The 26,598-nt window shown below is 40.3% G+C and overlaps 1 protein-coding gene across 1 annotated transcript in view; it reads left to right on the plus strand.

Annotated features, from left to right (window-relative positions):
* The first annotated feature begins 321 nt into the window (after nucleotides 1-321).
* Nucleotides 322-26,598, plus strand: part of LOC119647187 (paired mesoderm homeobox protein 2A) — a 199,312-nt gene continuing 173,035 nt past the window's right edge. Inside the window, exon 1 of the mRNA XM_038047999.1 lies at nucleotides 322-1,264. The gene's annotated coding sequence lies outside the window, so the exon portion shown is untranslated. The remainder of the gene's footprint in view (nucleotides 1,265-26,598) is intronic.

Genomic DNA, 26,598 nt, shown 5'->3' on the forward strand with positions numbered 1-26,598 from the left:
TCATCGAAAAAGCCACTGAAATTCGATTGCAGGACAATCAAACTATACGAGGCACGAGCGACACATACACACAGTTGCAGTGAATTTTCCACTTTTCCCTGTACGTACGGTGGAAAATCGTCGATAATGGCGCTACACACTCACGCCAGGGAGGGTGACCATGGACGGGACGTCGGCGCATGGCACGTTCTGTAAACAAATTTGATGCAAACAAATTGAACGCGGAGGCGGAGCTAGCGTTTGCTTCATGACTAGACGAGGGTCTGGGTCCATCCCTCGCATCATGTGGATGCTGCAAGCGACAAAAGATTTCATCTGGACTCCAGCTGATTCCGTTATGATTTGATTCGCGGACGTCAAAGCGTTTAGGAGAGTTTTTCTCGGGCTCCGCTTTTTGTCTGGATTTCTGGGCTCTGATCGAATTAATTTATTGTCGTCAGTCTTGTGGACCATCGTGTGGTTGTGCAGTGAATTAATGTCTTTATCGCAATCTTGGCGAAAGTACCATAAAACTGATTGGGATGAAGTGGTTCCGCGCCTAGTGAGACTCAATTTTGGCGGGTGGCTTGGCAAAGTACCTGGCTTCAGAAGGGAAAATCGCTAGTGCTGTTGTGTATCCCATTAGAGGACAATAATTGGAAAGTGGCTTGAATTCTCACATAATTTTTACAATTCGTTTATATGCGACTAGGGTTGAAAACTTTTCGAATGAATCCCCGACACTATTGGAAACAAGTGAGCATAATCAGAATTAACGATACGCCAAAAGTTCTGATCCGTGTCAGCAAAGTTACATTCACCTGTTTGTGCACCGTTCATCCCCTGCACCTTGCATAGTGCTCTGTGACGTACATACCTGCCCACGTCTGAAATCCTCGTTCTTGCACTTCCGCCGTGTAAACCCGGGAAAACTTTTGAACAATAAAAAGACGAGCTAACAACTTTTCCGCCAGCTAAGGAACTTGTGGAAAGAAAATCCATTGTCATTGTCGTCGTGTGCTCAAAGTTTAAAATCGTGTAAAGTGTTTTTCCGTCAAGAATTTTTACAGTTTTTGCACCTGCTTTCCTCACCAGTGATTGTTGTTGATTTGTAATTTTTGCAAATTCCTTCCGTGATATAAAGTGAAGAGTGAGAGAATTTTATACGTGAAAGGATTCAGAGTTTTTCCGGAAGAGTTCGGGTTCTGAAGAGTTTTAGCGGACGAGGTAGCGGGTTAAGATCCCGCTAAATTTTTCTAGCAAGATTTTCACGGACGGGAATAAGGTAATTTGATATTTTATATATGTGTAAATTACTGGCTCCCGGGGCGAAGGATCCTTGATTTTATCAGTCACCAAGCCTCTTTATGCAATCTTCTATCTTCATCCTCATAAAAGATCAAAACCCGGTTACTGTAGATAAACTGGAAATGTTGCTCTACATGTTGAATTTCAGGTTGAACCTAGTTTATTTAGATAATTTGTCAGCCTAGTTTTATAACCATCTATTAGCGAAGGAATTCCATCTCGAATAGGTGGAATTTTAGATCTTCGTGGATTTTCACCAGCCGTCTATGAGATGAAGAGTTGAGTTTCAGATGGACTTGTACAATGAAAGATTACCCTCCAACATAGTTGTCGGTCAGACTTTTGCAAAAGAGTCAGTACAAACTTCTCTATTGAGGATTTTGGCTTCGAAATGTTTCTTCTATGTCAGTCGTCAATTGAGATTCACCTCCAGGTATTTGATATCGTTGACCTGAGGAGCGACAAATTTGTTGTGTTCGCTTCAATGTAAAAAAATTGACATGGGTTTCGCTCTCCACTTTTAAGCTTCTGAGGCAAACGTTCAGCAAATCTGTTGCATTTTGCGGGTCGCTGTGTTCAGAAGAAGAAGAAGTTCAGAATAGTACCTTTGGTGAATGTCGAGGTTGTCAGGCTACTGACTGTAGCCAGGCCTGAAACAAAAATGAGGTACGCCACGGGACACATTATACTCCCTTCCGACATTCTGGCTTATATATCATGGTCCTGAGGCGAAAGGGTAATATGCTTTATTACTCTGAAAGAATAGAAGGCAGATTTATTGGTCATAGGAAGTAAAAGCAGTATTGTCTGTTAAAAATACCGGAAGAAATGAAGAATATGTAGATTATTATGATATTTGGTAGCTCGTTTCTTATATTACTCATGTTCTGTGACTTCTTTATTTTGCTTTTCTTAATTTTCGGGTTGGAGACCGCAATAAAGGTGGCGAGCGTATTATCGACTTTGCGGACCCTCACGATCTCGTCTCGTCTTTCTACACCTTATGGTGGGAACAGTAAAACGCAAATCGACTATATCCTCATAAGATGCTAACATTTTAATACCGTCAGTGACTGCAAAACAGTTCCCTATGAGACCATGCATCTTAATATCGGTCGTGGGTTGCCTTCTTGCGAACCACACCACCGATCAAGCAGCCTGAGTAACGCACATTAAATGTTGGCGGTTTTATGAGTAAAAAGAAGAAATGATCACAGTTACGGGACTACAAACCATTATAAATGTAGAAGAATCGTGGAACGTAGTTAAAAACACGATAACCAAAGCGCCCTATGAAGCCCTCGGGAGCACCAAGCCAGCGATGCATCAACAGAGATACTTGGCTTTGGAACCAAATTCGATTCGATGTTGTTGGTTCTTTGGTTTTTAATGCTGACGTTTCCACCATGTACTATGTACTACCAGAAGTTTCTTGAGGATAAATAGCAAATTTACAAGAATGCCACTCGAAATGCAATGCAACTGATTGCTGTTACCCTAGCCGTCTTTTACAAAGACCTTTACGATAAACTGAACATTCGGGACGGTGTGAGAGATTTGTATCGACTTGCCAAAAGATACATGAACGCTTACACGATATCGACAAGCAGCGAACCGCGATGAATAGCTGGCGAGAATATTTCGAGCAGATTTCAACGGTAGAATTTGTTCCTCCTCTTCCATTTCATCCTCCACTTCCAGCACTTCCAACATTGCCCCAATTTCACCTATGAGCGCTACTGAAGTCGATGAAGTAATAAAACGAACAAAAATAGGAAAAGCAACAGAATTTGTCAATATCGAATCAGATTTCTGGAAAGCGAAGGGCTGGGACCCTACACTGTGCCTCGGTGAGTTCTTAAATTGGGTTATGAAGGAAGAAAGAACATCATCTGACTAGCAAGAAAGCACCACCGTTCCGGTATGGAAAAAGAAAGGTAGTCCACCAGAGTGTTCAAATTACTGCCAGATGCGATTGCTGTCCCGTACTATGAAGATTTTTGAATGGGTTCTTGACAACTCTATTCGCGTGATCGTTGAATAATTGCTAATCAATCAGGAAGTGCGGAACTACTGACGGAATACACGCTACGCTGTTACTCCTGGAGAAACACCGTGAGAAGCATCGCCCTCTTTACATTGTATTCCTGGATCTGGAGAAAGCATTTGACCGTGTGCCACACGAACTAACCTGGTATGCTCTACGACAACACATAGTGCCTGAAGAACTGCTGCGCTAGGTTAAATTGCTTTACCACGATCTGAAAAGCTCGAAGTGTGTAGCGGGCCGCTTCTCGTTTCTGTTGGTGTTCATCAAGGAAGCGCCCTCCCACAATCCTTCTTTGTTCTTGTTGTGGACACTATCGCACGGGACATTCAACGTCAAGCGCCCTACACGTGCACACGATGCTAATGATCTTTCCTTATCGTCTCATAGTAAAGCTGATCGGAATAATTGCCTCATGCACCACGGTCTCAGATTGAATCTGAATAAAATAGAATTTTTGATAACCGATCTTAATAAAATAGGCACCCTCACTGTCAGTGAGAGCGGAGCGATTTAAATAACTTAGATCAATGCTATCAACCAATGGTGAACTGCGTTATAAAATTGCTCCCGCATTGGCGGATCCTGGATGAAGTGACCTTTCCTAACAGGCGTTCGTTGTGATCGACGTATTAACGAACATCTCAATTCGAAAATTTACCGCAATGAGGACGACATATAAAAGACAATGAATAGCGTCTTACGCTAATGGAGACGAAGATGTTGTGTGGAACTAGTGGCGTAACACGCCATGATCACATCCGAAATGAGGATATCCGCGATCTTGGAGAAATTACGAGAGCAGCATCTTCGATGGTATGATCACGTAATTCGCGCTAACGAAAATTCACTTGCCTGAACATCAAAGTCGGTGGGAGACGACCGAAGCCTTGCGACTGTGTTTAGATCAAGTCTTTGGCAGAGCAAAATGCACAACCGACCGAGATGAGCCGACCCCGCTTTTGAATGAGGCAAATCCTGAAGAAGAAGAAGAATAGTGCTATAATCCGCTTGCTCTTCAAAGAGTGTCTTTTTGTGCTGTCTGAAAAACAACGCTTGGAAGATTTACATTTGTTTGCATTGGATGCTAGGTAAATAATGTTTTTAAGTAATTAGCATGTGCCGTACCTCTTTCAACATCACCTACTGAGTAGCATTTATCCTCCAGTTGTATAGGAAACTCGCATTGTTGTTGGCAAGGAGATGAAGGGTTCAAATATGTGTCAATATACATTTTGCCATGGTTCCTGGAGGATGCATGCAACCATTTGCGGATGGCCTAGTAGTAACAATATTCTGCAAGTTCGCGGACACAGTATGCGACCACAACGACGGCTGTACATACATATGTATAACTGCACTAGTTACTCCTGAATGGGCCATAGTGCATCGTTGACACTTTACTGAAATGTGTTTCCGCTGCTCCTGGGTCTTATTGAAAAGCTTGTACTTTTTCTTTACTATTCTGTGTCATGTGTTGATGGGACGACTCACTCGTTCACTATGTAATGAAGTTATTGCCCTTTTGTTGAGGTACGTTCTATCCACTGCAACCTTCGCCTGCTCATCTAAACATGCACTTTTGGCTAGCTCGTGCACCAATGAAGTTCTTCGTTTTAAATTGTATTAGGTGAAAGTACCCCAATGACACGGCTTGGAGCTTTCGAGTAATAGTGAAAGTCACTTTGCTTGTGATATCCTCACAGAAAAAACGTTACCACACCACAGATCATAGATATCATTTTCTGATCCATGTAAGATTCTTTAACAATTAAAACAAGTAGTCTCTCCTTTTCTTCCAAGAAATTTATATATACATATATATGTCCGGACCTACTTACGCCTTCCTTAGTAGCTAAGTACTGATGAAAGGAATAAATAGCCCCCGAAATATGTACTTTAATGCATAATAAAAAATTCTTGTAAAATAAGAAAAAGCTGCTTGTTCTAATTGTTAAACAATCTTACATGGATCAGAAAACTATATTTACATCAAGCTGGGGGCCACCGTCATCCGACTCTATTTGCCTGTTTTTCCAAGTCCAGAGCCATTTCATAAGGTCGGTCACTCGGTGAGAGAGCAAGCAGATGTTATAATCATACTGAGATATTTGAAGAATGATTGCCTGTTCTGTAAATCCTCTCCACCTCATTCGGAAAAGTCAGGATGGAGAACCACATCAACATCCAAGAGAAAAAATATACTATATAATGACCTCAAACTTTTTCGAGATTTTACCTCGTAGTAGCTAGTCTTTACATTTGGAGGTGAATTCGAAAGCAGCTAATAATGTTCATAGCCTTGATACCGTTTGAGAGAAAGGCGACTAGTCATACGGTTTTGCGCTCATTTAGAAACATAAGCCGGTTCTAATGCCCGCCTATCTGTTGTTTCCAGATTTGCCTGGTTGTGGAGATACTCTGCCGTAATCGTCAAAAGAGATGAATGCCCGACAAAATTGGAGAACCTTTTGCCATTATAGGCTCAATAATCTTTGCTGACAGATCAGTTATCGGAGGTGGATTGGGTTCAGAGGTATTCCGGGGAAACCTGTGTATGAAATTGAGGTGACCCCGATTCCAGCCGGAGATAAGTGCTATGTAGAGTTTGCGACAAAAATGACGCGGTTTGCACGATTCGAATGTGTTCCGGCAGTTGAGCTTTATCAGCAGCAAATAGCGACACCATATCAAGCCAATTGGTGTGAAGTCGCCGACGGTTGCTATTGAAAGTTCAGCTTTTCAACGAAACACTGATGTGGATAACAGGGAACTCGAACATCGCTGGCAAACTGGTTCGCCACGGGTTTGGAACCACCAGTACCAGCATTTGGCATCTGGCCATACACTATCAAATCTGCTCGTAAGCATGAAGTTGCAAGGGTTCGCACAGAGAAATTTGAATTCCTGCCGGCAAGCAGAAGTTTTCGTGAAAGAATCCGGGGTATTTAGAGCGGTATTTTTATTGTACCTTAATAAATGGGACATAAAAACCCTGACAGGGCTTTTAAGAAGGCACTGGTCCTTAAACTTGAAACATGGAAAAACATGAAAAAAATTGATGTCTTGGGCTCGACTGAGGAAGACGGAACTGTACTTGTTATGCAGTTGCTGGACCTCCACAGACCTCAGACGAAGATACCTCGAAAAGTTTTTTTCTAACGAAGAGTCTACACACTCTCTGTTTCAGATTTGCAAAGTACGCAGGCTTTGCCGTACGCGGGGTGTTCTTGAATAGGCGATATAAGGCGCTATTATAATAGTTTTAACAAAAGGGTTGGGTGCTTGGAGCTGCAGCTACGCCCACTAGACTAAACTACTACTACTCATTCCTGTTTTAGCGGCGAAGGCCTGCATTTTTGTTATTCTCGCCATGTTTTCAGGTGTCATCGCCTTACTTGTTCCCTGTGGGGAATATTGCTTTGCTGAAAGAAGTGATACCTCATTGAAAGTCTTGAGAACTTTGACCACATGGTATTCAGTCTTTGAGCATTGCTCTAGCTGTCAAATGCGTTTTGTTATGTTTGCGAAATTTCAGTCAATTAGCCTGGTCGTTTACCTGCTAAGGCATTCATTGCGTCTTGGATGTTTTTAAATAATTTGCTTTGTTTGTATGGACAATGATAATTTAGTGAGAAAATCTAGAATTCCAAGCTACTTGATCTTTAGGCGGTTAGGGTGTAAGTCTTTCATATTTAAATGAGCCTTATCTGCAAGTAAAAAAAAATATATACCTCTTCCAGTTTATGAGTTCTTTAGTACAAAACATTTATATATAACCTTGAGGAGTAGGACTGGCGAATTAATAATGTAACATATCATAAATATGCAGACTATAAACTTCATGGATGAGTTTCTGATGGATTTCATCTTGCTCACTTTCCTTTGTGAACAAATCTGACCTATCGGGTTGATCAAACAAACGTCCCTGTCTGAATTTTGTTAACCATTAGAGCGATGATAATTGACATGAGCACAACCTCAATAAATAGGTGATATGCGCTATGGTTCGTGGTTTTTCGGGGGGAGAGTTTACTACTAACTGTAGTTCAATGTCACACCAATTACGAAACGTAGGAACGACACTACCTAAAGAATTAACCTCGGCCTGCACCATTGGTTTCACCACTGTCGGCCAGCGCTTCACTCAAATAAGATTCGACGAATCCAACGGGAACAGTTACAACATCCACCATGCTGATGAGTCAAACAAGACGGCTTCAAGTGACAACATTCCAAAAGAAAATTCTGAAGAAATTCAGTGTGTGTACTCCAGTATCCCTATATGAAATCTGGGTCTGCAAAACTATACTGTCTTGGTAGCTATCAAATAAAATATGGTTAAAATTCCTCCTTTAGTTCATTCTAGGAGTACAAATCAGCAATAAAAACGTAAAAGAGAGTGTCCTTATTAGGTGTAAACTACTTAATAATGCAAAATCTTGTTTTCTTTTTAAAAGTTTTTCCATAAAAAATTGATAATCATCATCATCATCATCAACGGCGCAGCAACCGGTATCCGGTCTAGGCCTGCCTTAATAAGGAACTCCAGACATCCCGGTTTTGCGCCGAGATCCACCAATTCGATATTCCTAAAACCTGTCTGGCGTCCTGACCTACGCCATCGCTCCATCTTAGGCAGGGTCTGCTTCGTCTTCTTTTCCTACCATAGATATTGCCCTTATAGACTTTCCGAGTGGGATCATCCTCATCCATACGGATTAAGTGACCCGCCCACCGTAACCTATTGAGCCCAATTTTATCCACAACCGGACGGTCATGGTATCGCTCATAGATTTCGTCATTGTGTAGGCTACGGAATCGTCCATCCTCATGTAGGGGGCCAAAAATTCTTCGGAGGATTCTTCTCTCGAACGCGGCCAAGAGTTCGCAATTTTTCTTGCTAAGAATCCAAGTTTCCGAGGAATACATGAGGACTGGCAAGATCATAGTCTTGTATAGTAAGAGCTTGACCCTATGGTGAGACGTTTCGAGCGGAACAGTCTTTCTAAGCTGAAATAGGCTGAATAGGCTGACAACATCATCATCGTAGCTGTTATCGGTTGTGATTTTCGACCCTAGATAGGAGAAATTGTCAACGGTCTGAAAGTTGTATTCTCCTATCCTTATTCTTCTTCGTGTTTGATCAGTGCAGTTTGATGTTGTTGGTTGATTCGTCTTCGGTGCTGACGTTGCCACCATATATTTTGTCTTGCCTTCATTGATGTGCAGCCCAAGATCTCGCGCCGATCGCCGCCTGCTCGATCTGGATGAAGGCAGTTTGTACGTCTCGGGTGGTTCTTCCCATGATATCGATATCGTTAGCATAGGCCAGTAGTTGGGTGGACTTGAAGAAGATCGTACCTCTTGCATTTACCTCAGCATCACGGATCATTTTCTCGAGGGCCAGGTTAAAGAGGACGCATGATAGCGCATCCCCTTGTCGTAGACCGTTGCTGATGTCGAATGGTCTTGAGAGTGATCCTGCTGCTTTTATCTGGCCTCGTATATTGGTCAGGGTCAGCCTAGTCAGTCTTATTAATTTCGTCGGGATACCCAGTTCTCTCATGGCCGTGTACAGTTTTACCCTGGCTATGCTATCATAGGCGGCTTTAAAGTCGATGAACAGATGGTGCAACTGTTGTTCATATTCCAACAGTTTTTCCATCGCTTCCCGCAGAGAGAAAATCTGATCTGTTGCTGATTTGCCTGGAGTGAAACCTCTTGGTATGGGCCAATGATGTTCTGGGCGTATGGGGCTATCCGACCTAGCAAGATAGTGGAGAATATCTTATAGATGGTACTCAGCAACGTGATACCTCTGTAATTGCTGCACTGTGTGATATCTCCCTTTTTACGTATGAGACAGATAATGTCTCGTTGCCAATCGTCAGGCATTGATTCGCTGTCCCATACCTTGAGCAGAAGTTGATGAACCACTTGGTGTAACTGGTCGCCTCTATATTTAACCAATTCGGTTGTAATTCCATCGGCTCCTTGCGATTTATGATTTTTTAGCCGATGAATTGCACGAAATGTTTCTCCTAAACTTGGTGGTGGCAGTATTTGTCCGTTGTCTTCAGTTGGCGGGACCTCCAACTCGCCGATGTTCTGGTTGTTGAGTAGCTCAGCAAAGTACTCAACCCATCGCTCTAATATGCCCATTCTGTCGGAAATCAGATTTCCCTTTTTGTCTCGAAAGGATGAGCATCGAGGTGTATAAGGCTTCATCCTGCTGACTTGTTGGTAAAACTTGCGCGCCTGGCGCGGTTGTTCCCTGTGCTTTTCTAGTTCACAGACTTGTTGGTTCTCCTAGGCTTCCTTTTTCCGTCTGTGAAGTAGCTTCTCCGCTCGACGGAGTTCGTGATAAGTCTCTGCGCGTGCCCGCGTTCTTTGAGAATGCAACATTACTCGGTATGCGGCATTCTTCCGTTCGGTTGCTAGCTTACATTCATCGTCAAACCAGCCGTTCCGACTTCTTTTGCGGCTGGGGCGAAGTATGCTTGTGGCCGTATCCACGATAACGCTCTTCAGGTGATTGTGAAGATCATTTGTTGATGCTTCATCTCCAGGTCCTCTGTTGACTGCGGTTATTGCGGCATCCATTTCCCTCTTATAGGTGTCGCGGAGGGTTGTGTTGTAGATGGCTTCAGTGTTCACTCTCACCTGATTGTCAAAGGGGATTCTAGGTGGTATTGTTATTCGAGCTCGGAGCACCATGCCAACGAGATAGTGATCCGAGTCCCCTATATGTTCTGACATTCATCAAGGCTGAGAGGTGGCGGCGTTCAATCAACACGTGGTCAATTTGGTTGAAAGTGGCCCCGTCTGGAGAGGCCCACGTATGTTTGTGGACCGCTTTTCGCGCACTTTCAACAACCATTTCGTGTGACCCTGCTAATTGAATAATCCGCAGTCCGTTATCATTTGTTTTTTCGTGTAAGCCATGGGAGCCAACGTATCGCCTGAATACGGACTCCTTCCCTACTTGGCTGTTAAAATCCCCAAGTATGATTTTGTTATCATTTCTGGGACAGGCTTCGAGGGTTCATTCTACTGCCTCGTAGAAGGTATCCTTCTCTGACTCTGTAGTCTCCTCTGTAGGGGCGTGAACGTTAATGTGGCTCATATTTCTAAACTTGCCTAGCAAGCGCAGAGTGCATAGCCGTTCGCTTATGTTTTCAAAGCCGATAACAGCAGGTTTCATTTTTTGGCTGACTAAGAAACCTACTCCGAGCACATGGTTTACTGGATGACCGCTATAATATATGGTGCAGTGGCACTTTTCCAGAAAACCGGTCCCTGTCCATCGCATCTCCTGCAACGCTGTTACAACGGTCCTATATTGGGACAGGGTATCGGCTAGCTGTTCAGCATCATTCGGTCTATACAGGGAGCACCCCTTCCATGAGAAAATGCGCAAATCGTTAATCCGTTGTCGTTGCCGGATCCGTCGTTTTAAAGTCAGTCCTGTCCGAGGCTCCTGTTGTGACTTCGTAACAAGTTGTTTTCCGTGTAGGGTTGTCAGCCCTACCCAACCCCCAACCTGGAGGAACGGTTGGTACAATTTGTCCCGTTTTTAGGCGCGGGAGACTCGCCTTCATCCTTCTCCGTCTGCAGCTTTTCGTTAAGAAAGAGCTCCCAGCGGTCACCACGTGGAGGTGGAGATAGGGTTTGGTAGTAGAGCTGTTGGTGTTGGTTCAGCAGGCATTTCCCAGGTTTTATGCTCCATCGTGGGTACCAATCCACGTTTCGCCCTGGGACCTATACTACCCTTTGACCCATCCAAAAGGAAATAATTTTTATGGTACTAGAAACGCTGACTGATCCATATTTCCGTAACTATTTCAAATTATTTCTTCCCTAAACGGTTTGTTAAGGTCTCACGTAAAAAAAATTCCTCAATTTACAATGGAATATTCTTTTCGAAGTCGTCACGGGGTTTTGCGGGGGATAGAAAACGGCCACTTAATTTAAGAGCCCATTTTTTAGAAAGTATTCAACCGAAAGTCTAACTGTAAAAATATTCTGCATACATATAAATGCTGAAAGGTCATCCTAGTATTGTAAAGTATGCTATAAGTCTGATACTACGAAGTGTGGTTAAAATAATATCATTAATGATGAAGTTGTAGGAAGTCGAAGTATTCGGCTGCTAGGTGACTACGACAGGTAATAATTCGGTCCAGTGGCTATTGTCACCCCGTAATGCTCCGTTGAACCAGCAATGAATACGGACAGACCATACTATAAGAGGCACTATAGTTCTGTGGATGGTGAGGGCTGAATTGGTTAGGGTTGTCAGTTCTTGGAACAACCTCAATTCAACCTGCCTTCTCTATTCTGAGTGACTAGACGGGGAATGCTATGGAAACTGTGATGTGTTTCTTTATTGGGGGCGCTGCTACCTTTAGTAATAGCGTTGCCCCTCTCAATAGAGCATAATGATCAGATCCACCTCTGATCCTGGTTCCCAACTATAGATTATTCATTGTTGAAGGGTTGTTTCAATCGCGAAGTCAGATGCATCGCCGAAGATCGTCAAAGTTTTAGAAAGTGCACAGAAACCCTACGCACTGTAGCTTGTTTAAAGGTTTGATATGGATGGAGTCCAGAGGCTAACAAATCACCATTCAGCATATCAAACTATCATTGTTTCGGCTGGCATTTTGGTCGGCTTCCATTGACTTCGATGTCGGGGCAACCCCATGTCGTTTGCGTGTATTGTCATTTCGAATGTGATCATGGCGTGCGGAGCTCCAGAATTATTTAATGGACGTCCTGAATTTTCCCGATATTTAGCTAATTATCTGGGTTTTCAAGCAAGTAGTAGTACTGGTTTTGTGATTATATGATGCTAAGTTCGGTGAGACGCCATTCTTTTGATCCCCTTTAGATCTCATGATATGGCATTGTCCAGTAATTGCTCTGGTAGTCGGTATTGTACATTCTGCAACCTCTCTTTACTAGGAAAGCCGAATTATTGGATTTCGGAGACAACGGTTCTGAACGTCGGGAGAATATTTATAGTGAGCTGAAAAATGAATGCATGAATTTAGAAACTGCTGCAATTAGAAATGCCAAAGCGAAATCCCGATGAAGACAGGAGTTCAGTGTGTCATTGGTGATTCCGTATGTGATAATTGATGTTTCGTCGATTACATACCACTTGAGTCTGATTCTTCTTGTATTTAGGTATTATTCGGTACTTTCGGAGGTTTCTTCAAAATGTTAGCTTTGATGAAGTCGTACTTTGTAGATTTTTTTTGGATTCAAGTGTCTTTTGATAAACTTTGGAAAACTTGTTTTTCTAATTTTGAATAAAACGCACTTCTTTGGTGCTCATATAGATATTTTCCGAAGCCTTCTGTGTTTTTGGTTTGCTGTCCCCTCATAGTCTTCTACTTTTCTTCTGCTGTCTTTTTACAGAGAAAATAGAAATAGAAATTTCTCATGGTCACAAGTAAAGATATGGGATCATCCAGGGATTCCCCATTATGTATAAAGCTAAAAGTAGGTGCAACTGGAACCGGTTTATTTGTGTGGCGCGGCAGGATTTATTTCGAATGTCGCGAATACCAGCGGACAGATGACGTCACCGGCGCTCCACTCAGTTCAGACCTCGCTACAAGAGTGAAGAACAGAGTAGGTGATGAGAAACGTCAGATGAAAAAAATAATAATAATAAGTAGAAAAAGAAAGACAGTTAGCGGTCATTGTGAAAAGAACGAGTTTTGTGCAGAAAGAAAATAGTTACGGACGGAAATCAATATAATTTCTAATATCCCGGATTTATAATAGGAGTAATTTTTTGAAATTGTGTATTGAACTTTGTTAAATACGAGAACTTTGTAAGATACAAAAAAAACATGCCAGAAAATTATTTCAAACGTACCTGGTTTGTTAATTTTACCTGGAATTCCGGACGAATTGTGTAGATATAATTAAGTTTTCATTAAAGTGAAACGATAAACATCGGTTCAACTTGGAAAAGAATGCAAGCTCCTAAATTTGAAAAGAAAAAAAACAAGGCCTTTTTTTGAATATTTGGGTTTGACTAATGTATTGAAAATGTTAGAATAGTAAAGGAAGCGGAAGTAGAAAATACAAAACTTTTGTCGTTTTTGGGACATCAGTGTCGGAGACCATTTTATGCTGGATGAATTTTCTAGATTGTATTGCATTGCTTGAGAAGAAAAGGATCATATTATGTCACTTTTCATAATTTTATCTTCAATATAATTGTCAAAATCTAGTTGCTGAAGTGCCTGGCGGATATAGGGGCTTAATACAAGATTCATGCTTATCCCATAATATTTTTCAGAAATTTCTTCTGGATTGCATTGTATTGTTTTACGTGATTCCTGATTATAATTTAGGACATCAGTGGGAGTTTTGTGAATGTTGTTTCGCCTAGCTTTGATCTCCATGCTCTCCCTGAAACTGAAAGTTTCTCAGTCATCAGACTCTAGTGGTTTGTCTTTGCTTCACTTTTGGCGTGTGTTTTATGTGGTTTTTGATGTGATTTCTCTGACCATCGAATAATAAGTCTAACGATAATAATTTGGTAGATATCGCTTACTTCCCTAAATTCGAATCTTTGGTTTTCCTGGATAAATTACTGAAGATTTACATATATTTGTGATTAGCCGTAAGCGGTAAAGGCAGGCTTCGTAAAATTGGTTGGTTATTTCTAGAGATTTATGCTAGGCGATTGTTTTCCAAACCAGAGTTAATATCTGCGTTCTCCTTTTTAATCAACCTGCCATATTGCGTCCTTGAAACTGGTTAACGCATTATCTGATTTTGAAAAGTTCTGGTGAAAGTTGGAGCCTCTCACCTATTCCATATCTCTATTAATTTCGAAATGATTATGGATACGCTGATTGTTGTTGGTTTCCATTTTCTACAAATTAATATGAAATCTATTTCATTGTAGCCTCATGCTTTTGTTTCGCAATACCAAGTGTAGTAAATATTAACAACAGTTATTGCTAATTACAATTGCTTCATTCAAGCCTTAGTGTGCTCAGGGGATTTAAGACCAATCTATGTCAACGCTTTCCGATGATCCACTACACACACAATTTCCAAATGGGTCGAATTTTTCGGGAAAGCCGTTTTCCTCGAAGCTTCCGCCTAATGCAGACCCAAAAAGTTGCAATTGGATTAGCATCAGGCGATTGTGCAGGTCAAACCAGCGTGACGATGTCATTTTCCTGATTCCGGTGTGTACAGAGCTGGCTGCGATGATTGTGGTCATTGTCCTCGTGCAAGATCCACTCCACGTTTTTTGATATGTCGGTAACGATGCTTTTTAAGGTTTTGTTTGCGAAACAAAAAATCGGTTCAATGTCTGTCTGTCTGTCACACGCACTTTTCTCAGAAATGGCTATACCGATTGACACGAAATTTAGTGAGAAGGTGGGAACTATGAACACCCAGAAATGCAGTGAGTGATATTCTTCTACGTTGAGATTAAGGGGGAATCCCCATACATGCAAAAGGGGGGTATACATTTTTTTCACCGAATATAGTCATGTTGGGTATCAAATGAAACGTCTCGATTAGTACTTTTTTATGCCGGTCTTAGTTTTGTCATTTGTTAGAAAGGTAGGGAGTGGGAGGAGTGGAAAGTGATGATTTATTTAACGGACTCCTTCTTAGAAACTAACCAACTGAAAATTCTGAAAAAAATCACGAAGCTGATTCTATATGGTGTCCAGAACTCAAAATACTCTCCATATCGATATCTGTTCATATTAATTTAATAATAGTAATTACCATATTTTTGGGGAAATTGGGTAAAAACCTCTCTTAAGTTTATCCTATAGTTATAAAAATTTACAGTAGTATAGAATATAATATGAACCATATTATCCCCTAGATTGATCAAAATCATACTATTGCTAACAAAGTTACAGTAGCTCAAAGTTGACTTCACCGTGTAAATTTACTGCAACTAAATATCAATATCACACTAAAATGAGTACTCTGACATGCTGAATGGATATACATAACGGACTACGTACAAATGGGATAGTTCTACACTCAAATATACCCACAGAAGAAGCAAACAAAACCTTTCATACCTGAAGCGCCGAGCTTCCGGCTTCCCAACTTGTTTATAAGGAAAAAGGCCGCGAAGACTCTTTGATGAGAAGTAGCTCCAAAGATCCACCTTAATTGTATGCTGGGAGACAAATTGGGTTGATGAGGAACACCAAGCATGTAGTAGGGCTACAGAACCCCAAAAAGAAACTCTTTTAGAAACAACCACGTTACTCCAGCCACCATTAATATATTCCTGTGCTCAAACGAGTCGTTTCATCACGTGCTTTTACAATAACATAGTTTCATACGACACTTGCTTGTCTTTGATGCAAGGACGAGCCAAGATTTCGCGAAAACAGAGTCACAACCAGTACTGAATGTGTACGGTATTTGTATAGTGAAACCCACTTTGTCCAAAAACAGTGGACAGACAGATCCAGTAGCAGAAATAAAATGTAACTTACTTGCTCACAATTTTGAGTAGTCACTCAATTATCGCCATTCGGTTCCCGAAATGAAGCTATTGTCTGGCTCATAACTCGATAAATGAAATATCCAGGCGGACAGTTCTTAAGTAATTTAAGCTAATTTAAATGCGTGTATCATTCTAATTAGCTCGTCGGCGGCATATTTTCAGTCACAAAAAGCTTCGCGATTAGAATAGGCAATAGTTGGTCATAATCGAATTTCCTTTTTATCCGGTCAAAGTATGTATGTAGAAAGGCGGCTTTATCTGCAAATTAAATAGCAGCACATGTACCCGAGACGTATCTAAAAACGCATTTTACATGGCATCTGTAGTGATGGATATTGAATAGTAGCCAGCGATGGATAGATGGTTGCTTGACTATGACTATTCTATCTTCGTAATACAAATTTGCTGCTCGAGTGGTCAAAATGAATTTGTGGTTCATCATTCTCAGTAGCGTTCACATTCGGCTGGTTCATTGGTCAGTGCCAGGCAATGTCATGGATTCACTTGCATTCGCAGCTAAATGAAATTGGCTGGCTAGTTGCCACCGATCCTGTCCCATTCTGCACTGGCTGGTGCCCCAATGTTGCAATCTACTATGCAGTGTATCCGGTACTGTGAAGGCTGAAAATTGGATGGTTCCACGTAGGCTTGTCTAAAGCTCTGCCATCACTGTACATCGAATCCATGTTGTTAATTATCGTCAATTATTCAAACTGCATTTTAATTGATCACTTTTTGGTTTTTCGGATTTAATTTTCTGTTGGCGGATTACATGGACTGCAGTGACGGTGGATACCATATTCGGTTGGTTTTATTCAATTGGTTTTCAAATATCAAAAGTTTTTTGAGGGTACTTCTATTTGGTGGGTGTGTATTGGTTGATTGGGTGAGAATATGGTAGTAATATAAAAAAAAATCTATTTCAAAATCGATTTCAATAAATATCAAACGAGTTTTCTTCCTAATCGAAGGCTGGGAAGTTTAATTTATTTATACATACAAGCATATTTGATATAGATCAACGGTGTTCGATAGAAGATACTCACTACTGGGAAAATGAACCCTTTATAGTTCGGTATCAAATCCAATTTTTATGGTCCAGGAGTTTGTGAATAAATCAGGAAATGTACTAGGTAGGTAGGCCGCCCTGAGGAGCCCCATTAGCATTGTGATGCGCTGTTTTGGTGCTACAAACTTCGAATTGATTGCTTTGGTAAGCGGGCGGAGTCTAATCAGCTCAAATTTTCAAAGCAATCACGAAGAACAGCCGCTCTCCCACCCTGCAACTAGAGATCACTTTGAGGTCCGCGAAGAATGATTTATTAGTGTCCTTAGTGTGGATCTAGTTAGAGCTGGGCAATTGCGAAGGAAATATCCGATGGTTTTTCCTCCCTCTCTGCAGCTTCGGCAATGAAAATTGTAGGGTATGCCGAGTTTAGTGGCATGGTCGCCTGTGGGCGAATGCTATGTGCAGGTCGCCGTAATCTTGTATATATTTGCACGTGTCTGACATAAGAGATCTTATGATAGGACCTTGTCATAGGCCGGTCAAATCCTCCTTGACTTGGCGGAGACGCTGAGCTTTCGCCATCTGATGTTAGCGGTTGCCAAGCAGTGTGAGTTGATTCCTCTCTTGAAAGTCGCCAGCGGGAAATAGGTTATGTCCACTGAGGGACTGCGAAGGGCAGAGTGCCGCCTGGTTAGTCCGTCAGGCCGCGTATTCCGCCCAATGTTCTACTAACCAAGAACCCAGAGGAGGGACACCTGTGTCGCTCAGACTATTCATCGCTTCCCTGCACTCCCTCACCAGCCTGAAGAATATCGCTACTGAGTACAAAACCTTAATGGTCGCTTGGCTGTTAGACAAGCTATGTTATGCTTGGAGTTCGGAACATACCCCAGCCATCGACAGGCTCCCAGTATAGGCAATACTTACGCTTGGAATATACTGTCAAATCCTGGGAGACCGTGTGATTCGGCTACACTGGGTATATCCGAGAAAACTCCCGAGGAGGAGAGTTAGGAGTACGTTAAGAACATCTGTTACCTCAGTGCCTGCCGCCACGCAATAGATCCGTGCGTTAGGATGGTATGAATCACGGCTGTGTACATGCAGAGATCCATCCTTGGTTGGGATCCCATCTCCCTGTAAAGGTCCTCCTGCAGGTCTAAAAGGCTATCCAGACCTTATTAACCCACAACTCTATGTTCAAACTACAATTTAACTGAGGATACCGGTTCACTCCAAGATACATTGGAGGTCAGAATCAATCCTTGTTCATTTAATATGGATTAGAGTATATCAGTTTTTTTCTGGTGCTTATCGGACTTACCGTTTGATAGCCGATAGTAAAGCAAATGCCTATCGATATTTTTGTTTTGGCTAGGCTGGGGTCGCTATTAAAGCTCAGTCTAATAGAGACGAAAATAGAAATAAAAAAAAAAAATATAACAACAAAGAGGCTATATAGATTCTCTATACTCTGAATAAGATTGAATCAAGGCGTGGAATTTATATAAAGTCCAAATTTTCTTAAGAGACCTGAAGACTATTGGTTTGAAACTGGCGCAAATGAAAATATCTTATGCCATCTTCTCATATAGAGAAGAAATATTTAAATGACTAGTTGCTGCTTGCAAATATTTCTTTTGACAATTCCAATCTTTTTCCGTCAATTCGTTCAAATGAATCGGAAAGTTACAAATCAAGTTCATTTTAAATGTGTGAAATTTTGGCTTAAAAATGCAATCTTGGATTTACGGATAGAGATGACATCGATTTCAACTTTGATTCATATGAAGCAAGTGTTTTTTCGCCTCATTAATATCTTATTTGGTGAAGAGGAGTTTCCTACCTTCCTTTCGAAGGTTTACTATAAAGGTTTGGTATTCTTTTGTTTGACAGGAGGTATAATATTTTGTATGTTATTGAATTCTAAGTTTCTAGGAACACCCGCCTTTGACTGCCATACCATTGGAACTGGCGGCTATAACAATCATGAGGTCGGGTCTTCCATCTCATTTTCGGCCTTTTACCTGGAAGCATGTTTGGAAGAGGGATGCTACACGATACTCACCGTTCTTCTGGCAGGAAGGAAGCCTGTCATTCATTGGAACTTACAACTTATTTGCAATAAAATTGGATGCTGTTTCGATCTTCCTATATTTTTTCATACATAATTCTAAACTTCGAATTCTTCTTTATTAGTCTTTTTCCCGTTTGGTAGCGGGGCTGACTTGACCTTGTCAATCTTATTCTGAGTTGGCCTAGAGTTTTCCAAATCATCATTCAGACTTCTATTTCATCATCACGTCTGAAGCGCCGAGCTTGTGGTTTTCGACTTGTTTCCTATATTTTAAGTCGCTTCTACTGAATCCTTAAAATTCAACATACAATACAATATATGCACATACACATACAATATATGCACATAATACCTTGTACCAAGCTGCTCCTCACTATTTCTTCGTAGTTCCGCGGTCGGCATAGTAGAGAATGATACTTCACATTTGACGCACTATTTGTCGAACCTATAGCTGTCATTGAAGTGGTTTGGTTGCTGATCAGACAATCCTTGTATGACCCCAAAAAACACTGCCAAATAAGACTATTTCGTTATCGCTGAAAGTACGGCTGAAGATTCTAAAACTTTGGTATGCCCTCGTATTGATATAAGAATTCCAACTGATATAAAAATTGATTAGGTTCTGGAGCAGTTCGAAGTTTGGTTATCAAGTTATCATCACTGATGATGTACATTTCTGTTTGAACAAGCAGAATTGTCAAATTGGGGGAAAGAGAGGAGAAGTAATTCACGATAGTATCAAGAGTTTTCATTCGATGAAAAAAGGAAAGAAATGATCTCAATTACCCGATTGCCGACTATACAAACTTTGATGAATCATGGAATCAAGGTAAAATACGATGCACCATAGGTTCTATGTAACTCTCATTTGAATAAAGCAGAATTTTTGACGACCGATCCTTCATTAGCACAGCTAGCATGGAGTGGTGTTTCATGGCTAGCGTTCTTGGTGATCGACGCATCAATGGCAATGGCAATGTTCATGTCACCGCTTTTGTTTCCGTTGATGGTTGGCTATCAGTTTCTGCGATGACCTCAAGTAGCATAAATCATCTAGTAAGGGACGATTTGAGTACAAGTGTTTTCAGAACGACTAATGAATATTCGATGCAGTATGGGGACGTTTAACATTCTGCCTGCTTTTGGCATTAAGAAGGAGGAGCGAGCGGTAGCGCCTGAGTCTGTATTTCTCACTACTTATATTGATTTGGTGCGAGACATTCCCGTGAAAAAGTTGGATTCCATTTCAATCTCTGCTGACATACTGACGCGAGCCTTTGGGGTTGAGTTAAACTCAACTCAGTGGAAGTAAGTAAGTAGTAAGCCTCGGAAAATGGAGAGTTTTGCACCATCTTTCATGACTTGATTCAAGTTGACCGGAGTTTTTTCAGCTATCCTTGAATAAAATAGACTCATGAAACTCAGTGAAATAATTGAAACTTCTAATAAAAACAGGATGAATTACTCTGTCAGCATAGCACGGTTGTGATAAAATCTTCTTATTAAGAACGCCATAAGCTCTCTGTTGCTTATTCAAAGAGTCCGTATCAGGAAACGAAACGAATGCTGACTAAAGATCGATTTCCTGATCGAACATAAACGTATCATGCAAAAATTCCAACAAATGATAATTTTTCTTTCCATTTTTACTTTGTTGATCCTCATCAGAGCTTACGTTATTCTTGGATATAACCTGAATCACAGGCCGCTAGATCGAGGGAATATGGAGCTGGTTTTTTTTCAAGACTGCGAGCTTAATCGTTGCTATGGTGCAAAAAGTAATGTCGAAGTCCTTTTTAAGGTTTGCTTCATAAGCAAAATCTTATGGAAATCGGTTCAATGTCTACCTGTCCGTCTGTCTGTCACACGCACTTTTCTGAGAAAAGTGCGATTGGCACAAGATTTGGTGAGAAAGTGGGAACCGTGAACGCCCACATGTGCAGTGAGTTACGTCTTTCTATGTTGAGTTTAAGGGGGTCCTCAGACATGCAAAAGTGAGATGTAAATTTTTTTGTCATCAAATATAGTTATGTTGGCTATCAAAAGAAAAGTCTCGATTAGTACTTACCGATGTCAATATTAGTTTTGACATTTGCTGGAAAGGCGAATAGTGCGGAAACGGGAAAGTGATAATTTTTTAACAGACCCATTCTCGGAAATTACCCGACCGAACAATCTGAAAAACTGCTACTTACTATATTTTTAAGAAATTGATTAGAAATCCCTCTTAAATTTATTGTAGAATTATAAAATTTTTCAGTAAAATGTTGTATGAAGCATGTATCCCCTAGTTGGATTAAAATCATATTGTCACTGACAAAGTTCCAGTAGCTCAAACTTCGTATAAATTCTCCTCAAAATACTAAATATCAATATCACACTAAAGTGTGTAGTTTGACATGATTAATACATAAATATATTACGGGCAACGTACAAATGGGATAGCCCTGCACTCAAATATACTTACATAAGAAACATACAAAACCTTTCATATCCGAGACGTTGAGCTTTCGGGTTCCGACTTGTTTTGACTTTTGTTCACGTTTTGTCTTGGGAGAAGGATTGATTGCGTATGGGCATCATACTAATCACTGCAGTTTGGTTCCTGGATCGTACTTATAACCAAGCTTCATGCCATGTAACGATTTTATGTGAAGTAGTATACAGATCGTCTTTAAATTTCATAAGAAATTTCAGCACCATTCAACACATGTAGAATACGCCGAGATTCATGCCACAGCGTGGCATTTAGTAATCATTCCAGTCTGCCATTTTAATTTATTTTAGCTTTCAAAAGGGTTCTTCTACCAGATAAAAATTCCGATCTGGAGCCTTTCAAATCACTTTCAACCAGTTTTTGGTAGTGAAATACCTGTTTACTTGCTTGCTTTTTTGTCTGTCTATCTGCCTGGCTGTCACACGCATGTTTCTCAGAAACAGTTAAACTTATCGGTACGAAATTTCGTGGAAAGGTTGAAATGAAACTATGAGCCCTCACATGCAGTGAATCAGATCTTTTAATATTCAAAATATTGGTGCTCCGTGTGGGGTATCAAATAAAAGGTTTCAATCATTACTTTACGAAGCAAGTATCAGTTTTAACATGTAAAGAGAGGGGAGTACGGGTTGGAAATTGATCACTCATTTTAAGGGGTCATTTCCAAAAACTACCCAACCGAAAAATCTGAACTGATCATGGTGGTGTTTTCAGGCGGAATTTAGCCTTCATAATATCTTCCATATCGATATATGCTCAAATAACAATTGGAATAGTATATTATATATTTTGTAAATTTAATGCAAAGCTCCCTTTAATTTCATAATAAAATCATAATATGAGAATATAGCTCATGACAACAAATATCAGCCTAGGAAGTTAGGGGGAAATCCTTCTTTTTAGAGGAGCTATAACAGTTTAAAGGTGCCTCTTACGAGTGAAATTACATGATTATGTCAGTGGCATATTGAAGTGAATTGTGGGACATTTTGAATCCATATACACTACGAGCCATGTACAAACGGAACTATCATGCATCTAAATATTCTTGCACCTTTCAGTTCCTTCGTATAATCGAAAATTAATATTGAGCTTCTCGTAAACTCTCCGAAAATGTGACTCTAGACCTCTCTCCATCTGCAGAGAGTAACACAAAAAAAGCATAAAATTTCATCCATTCTGGCCACCAATAATTTGTTTGAGTCAGGATAATTTGCTTTGATGTTAATTTCAATTATCCCTTTTCATGTCTAGGCGGAATTTTCCAGGAAAATTTTGCAAATCGACCTTGCCTGTTCAAACATTGAAACTTTTAATCAATTTCTCCAATTAGCAACGTCTAATGTTTATAATGAAATTTTTATTGGATTGATTATTTGATAATTTGCATTAGGGATTGATATAATTTGTGATAAGATGAGGGTGGGGAGTGGGTTGGATTATTGTGAGGTTCATTTAGGATGATTTACTTATTTTATTTAAGAGCTTAGATGGATTGTGCGATTAGGTAAGGTCGCTTAGCATTTCTATGCTTAGGTATTATTTGTCTGCCTCTAATCATATTGCATATGCATCTTCGCTGGGGTCTTGCTTATCCTTCTCTTAACAATTTTCTTTGAAAAAAGCATGACATGATAAAATCTGAGGTTCTTTTAGATTCAATAACAACACTCAGTGTTCTCGCTGTCAGTTTCACAAATCCACACCTCATTCAAATCGTACCTAGCCTTCCTCCTGGCTGAATAGGTACTTCAGTTCAAGTGTTTTATTTCATACCTTTCCCGTGAATTTACGCGCAATTAATATAGAAGTCCTTATAAGCTGCACATGTTTCAGAAGGATCTAATTCAATTATTGTTTTGTGGTTGTTTGAGAAATTGATAAAATCTTGCGTTTCTTTCGTGTGTTCTGGTATTCTTTTTATTTCCTTACTGAGATGCTTTTGTAGCGGTGTGGTTAACGTATGTCCTTTAGTTCTTAAATTCTTTTTTGGGAAAAACGGGTTTAGTTGTATTTTATTTCTTTTTATTTTGACACTTAGGGCATAAGAACAGACAACTTCGAACAGATATTTTCTGTTTCGGTATTGTTAATGTTGTTTTCATTGTCAAATAAACTAATGAGTACATTGAAATTACGGATCATGAAAAAGGTAATAATCAATGTCTGCATTGAAAATATAAACGTCAGCATCCAATAGTACTGGAAATTGAGAACAGAATCTACAGGATGTCCCGTTTATGATGGTAGAAATTTTAATGGAGGATAGAATTACTTGTTTGAGGAAAAATGGTCCATGGAATGGATACCCTATCTTTTACTGTTATAGAGTTGTAGAGTTTTTCGTAAATAGTGCCAAAAACTTGACCTTCCCGAAAATTCACAATTTCCCTCTCCCTCAATCTCGGTTTGACACGATTTTCGGAGACTACATAACATTTTTTTATAATTGGATATTTTGTCAATTGCAAAGGTCATCATCACTTCGAAGTAATGACGCTTCAAATTTTTCAAAAATTTTAAAATCAATTTTTTATCTAAATTTCAATATGCATTATTGTAACGATACTTTAAACTTACAAATCCGGAAAGTTGACAAAAGTTCTCTCATTATAATAGCTTTCAAATGAAATGTAAAAATAATGGGATTAATTATGGAAAATTGAATAGGAATATTGCACATTAAATGGGAGAAAACGTGAGCTTGGTATGCAGCGAATTGACTTAAATATGATAGTTTTAAATGCGAACCATGGAAAATTAATGCGCCAAAGCAAGCAAAGAAAATTGCGAAGTTTTAGCTGCAAAGAAAACCCCTGCTCAATAGGCTGCAATGACGTGTTATCTAATCCGTATGGGTGAAGTTGATCCATCCCGCAATGCTTATAGGGGAAGTATTCGTGATAAAAAATAAGTCGTGCCAGGTCCTAGCTGCCACTGCCTGCGATGACGTAGGTTAGGATACCAGGCAGTTAGCTGCTAGGGATATCATTGTCATTTTGAGTTCTTATAAGATTTAATTTTTTTTTGTATTCCCACCTAGAAGCGGCGGTATGCTGGTCATGTCTAGCATTTGAAACGCTGAAATATACATTTTGGATTGGTTGCTCTTCATCCGCTGGTTTACAATCCTCTCCAAAAACCACAATGGCAATTCCTCCATATCAGTAAAGAGACTTCCAGCATGGAGATCAATGAACGTGAACTTGAATTAATCAGCGTGTCAACCATACACTGCCTTAAATTCTCACTTCACGACCCACTCTGATTCGATTCTTTCAAGTAGAGGGAAGCCAGTTTACAATTTACCATACAGGTTCACACAAAGAATGTTCCTGTTGAAAAAGTAAGTGCATAGTGAGCCTACTTGCTAGTGATCTTGAGCCGTGACATTAACGGCGCTCTTCCTTCCGAAATTGATCCCCTCTACTGCGGATTTCGGATGACAATTTGAAATTTTCATATAGAAGTCCGCATCCGTCTTTGGACATTTCCCAGATCGGTCTTTATTTATGATAATATTCTGAATGTATATGCCAGTGAAGGATTCATATCATATCATATTAAATCATCAATAAATCATCATCAGCTTCAGACCCCGAAAGAATACTGTCAGCAAATCCTATGCCAAATTACCATATTAACTTGAATGTGGGTTCCTTATAGAATTCCTAGATACTTATAGTAACTCTATAGTTCACATGCTGAGGCCATCAATGCTTTACCCTGATTTAGATTCAAACCTCTTGCTTGGTAATTATTATCGCACGCAGCTGGCAGATACTTCAGGGCGCAATTAGCGGGCAGGTTATACTTAACTGCGAAGCCGTGGTATCCAGCATTATTTAGTAGTCATAAAAGCAAAAATTTTGTGAAGACAAAAAAGATTTAAAGAACTTTTTGTAAAATGCCGAAGGGAGGTGTATGTATCCTTGGATGAACTCACTAGGGTAATATGCCACCCTTGTGTGACTGTCATCGGAAAATTTGTAAGGTTCAGATCAATGTGGTACGAGTGTACGACATCGATTAGCTTGTATGCGGGATGTCTTTCGAAAACGATGCTTATAAATCAAACAATAAATAGGTAGCTTTAACAAAAATCTAATGTGAACGAAAATTAGATAAACCCTTTCAAGAAATAAGACATCCACATCGTTGCAGATCTTCTTAGGTTACTCGTAGAAGACAAGGAACACTTTCTTTCAACATCAAACTCAAGGGAGCTATTGTAGACAAAATGGAATTTTTGACACCAATCGCCCATTTGGACTGTAATTTAGATCAATCGCCGAAAACAATTGGCCGGCTGTGGGCAAGTCTCTGACGGGTCATCACATTCTTCGTATTTGAATTGCTGGGCAAAGTATCGAGGCCTGGGAACAGTTTGCATATCTAGGAATTATTGTTTCTGCTGACGGCGGCACAGATGTCCTTTGAAACATTAACAGCGGATAGCTAATGCTTCATTAAAAAGTTGTCTTGCTTGGACCCACAGCTGATAACATTTTTTTCTCACCATAGCCAGTGGAGAAGAAAGATTCGCAACCGATAATCGACAACGGCATTTAATAGTGGCCTCGCCACTTGCACTAGAAAATACACAGATCAATCAGCAGTCGATGTTCATTCATTATCAAACATTTACATTACAAATCAATTATTTAAGGCCAAGAATATCGAAATTATTTTTTAGCCAAAAATAAACTCAAAGGCAGCCAGATTTCAGCCAAAGTCAGCCAAAAGAATGACTAAATGAATTGGCGATGGTCAAAAGAAATAGATAGAGCGGCCCCAAAAACCTAAAAGGATGGTAAAATTGCAAGCCTGTGTGCTAGCGGGGCTCGGGAATTTTGGGGGAGGGGGTTCCTTCGAACACTCCGATCCCTCAAGTGTCATTTCCAAAAATGCTCGTGTCTTTCCGGTACGTGGGTCCACACCGGATCCTGAAAAATAAATCAAACTCGGGGCTTCGTACGCACCTATCAAAATAAACAACACGCGCGCTAAATTTGAAAATGAAAAATATAAAAATAAGTCGGGAAACCGAAAGCTTGGCGCTTCAGGTATAAAAGGTTTTGTGTTTCCCTATGTGAGGAGCACAACGTAGTTCTCCATTGGCTTATGGCATTGACCCGAGATATTGAAATCG

Source organism: Hermetia illucens, chromosome 1, assembly GCF_905115235.1.
Source record: "Hermetia illucens chromosome 1, iHerIll2.2.curated.20191125, whole genome shotgun sequence".
NCBI classification, from domain to species: domain Eukaryota; kingdom Metazoa; phylum Arthropoda; class Insecta; order Diptera; family Stratiomyidae; genus Hermetia; species Hermetia illucens.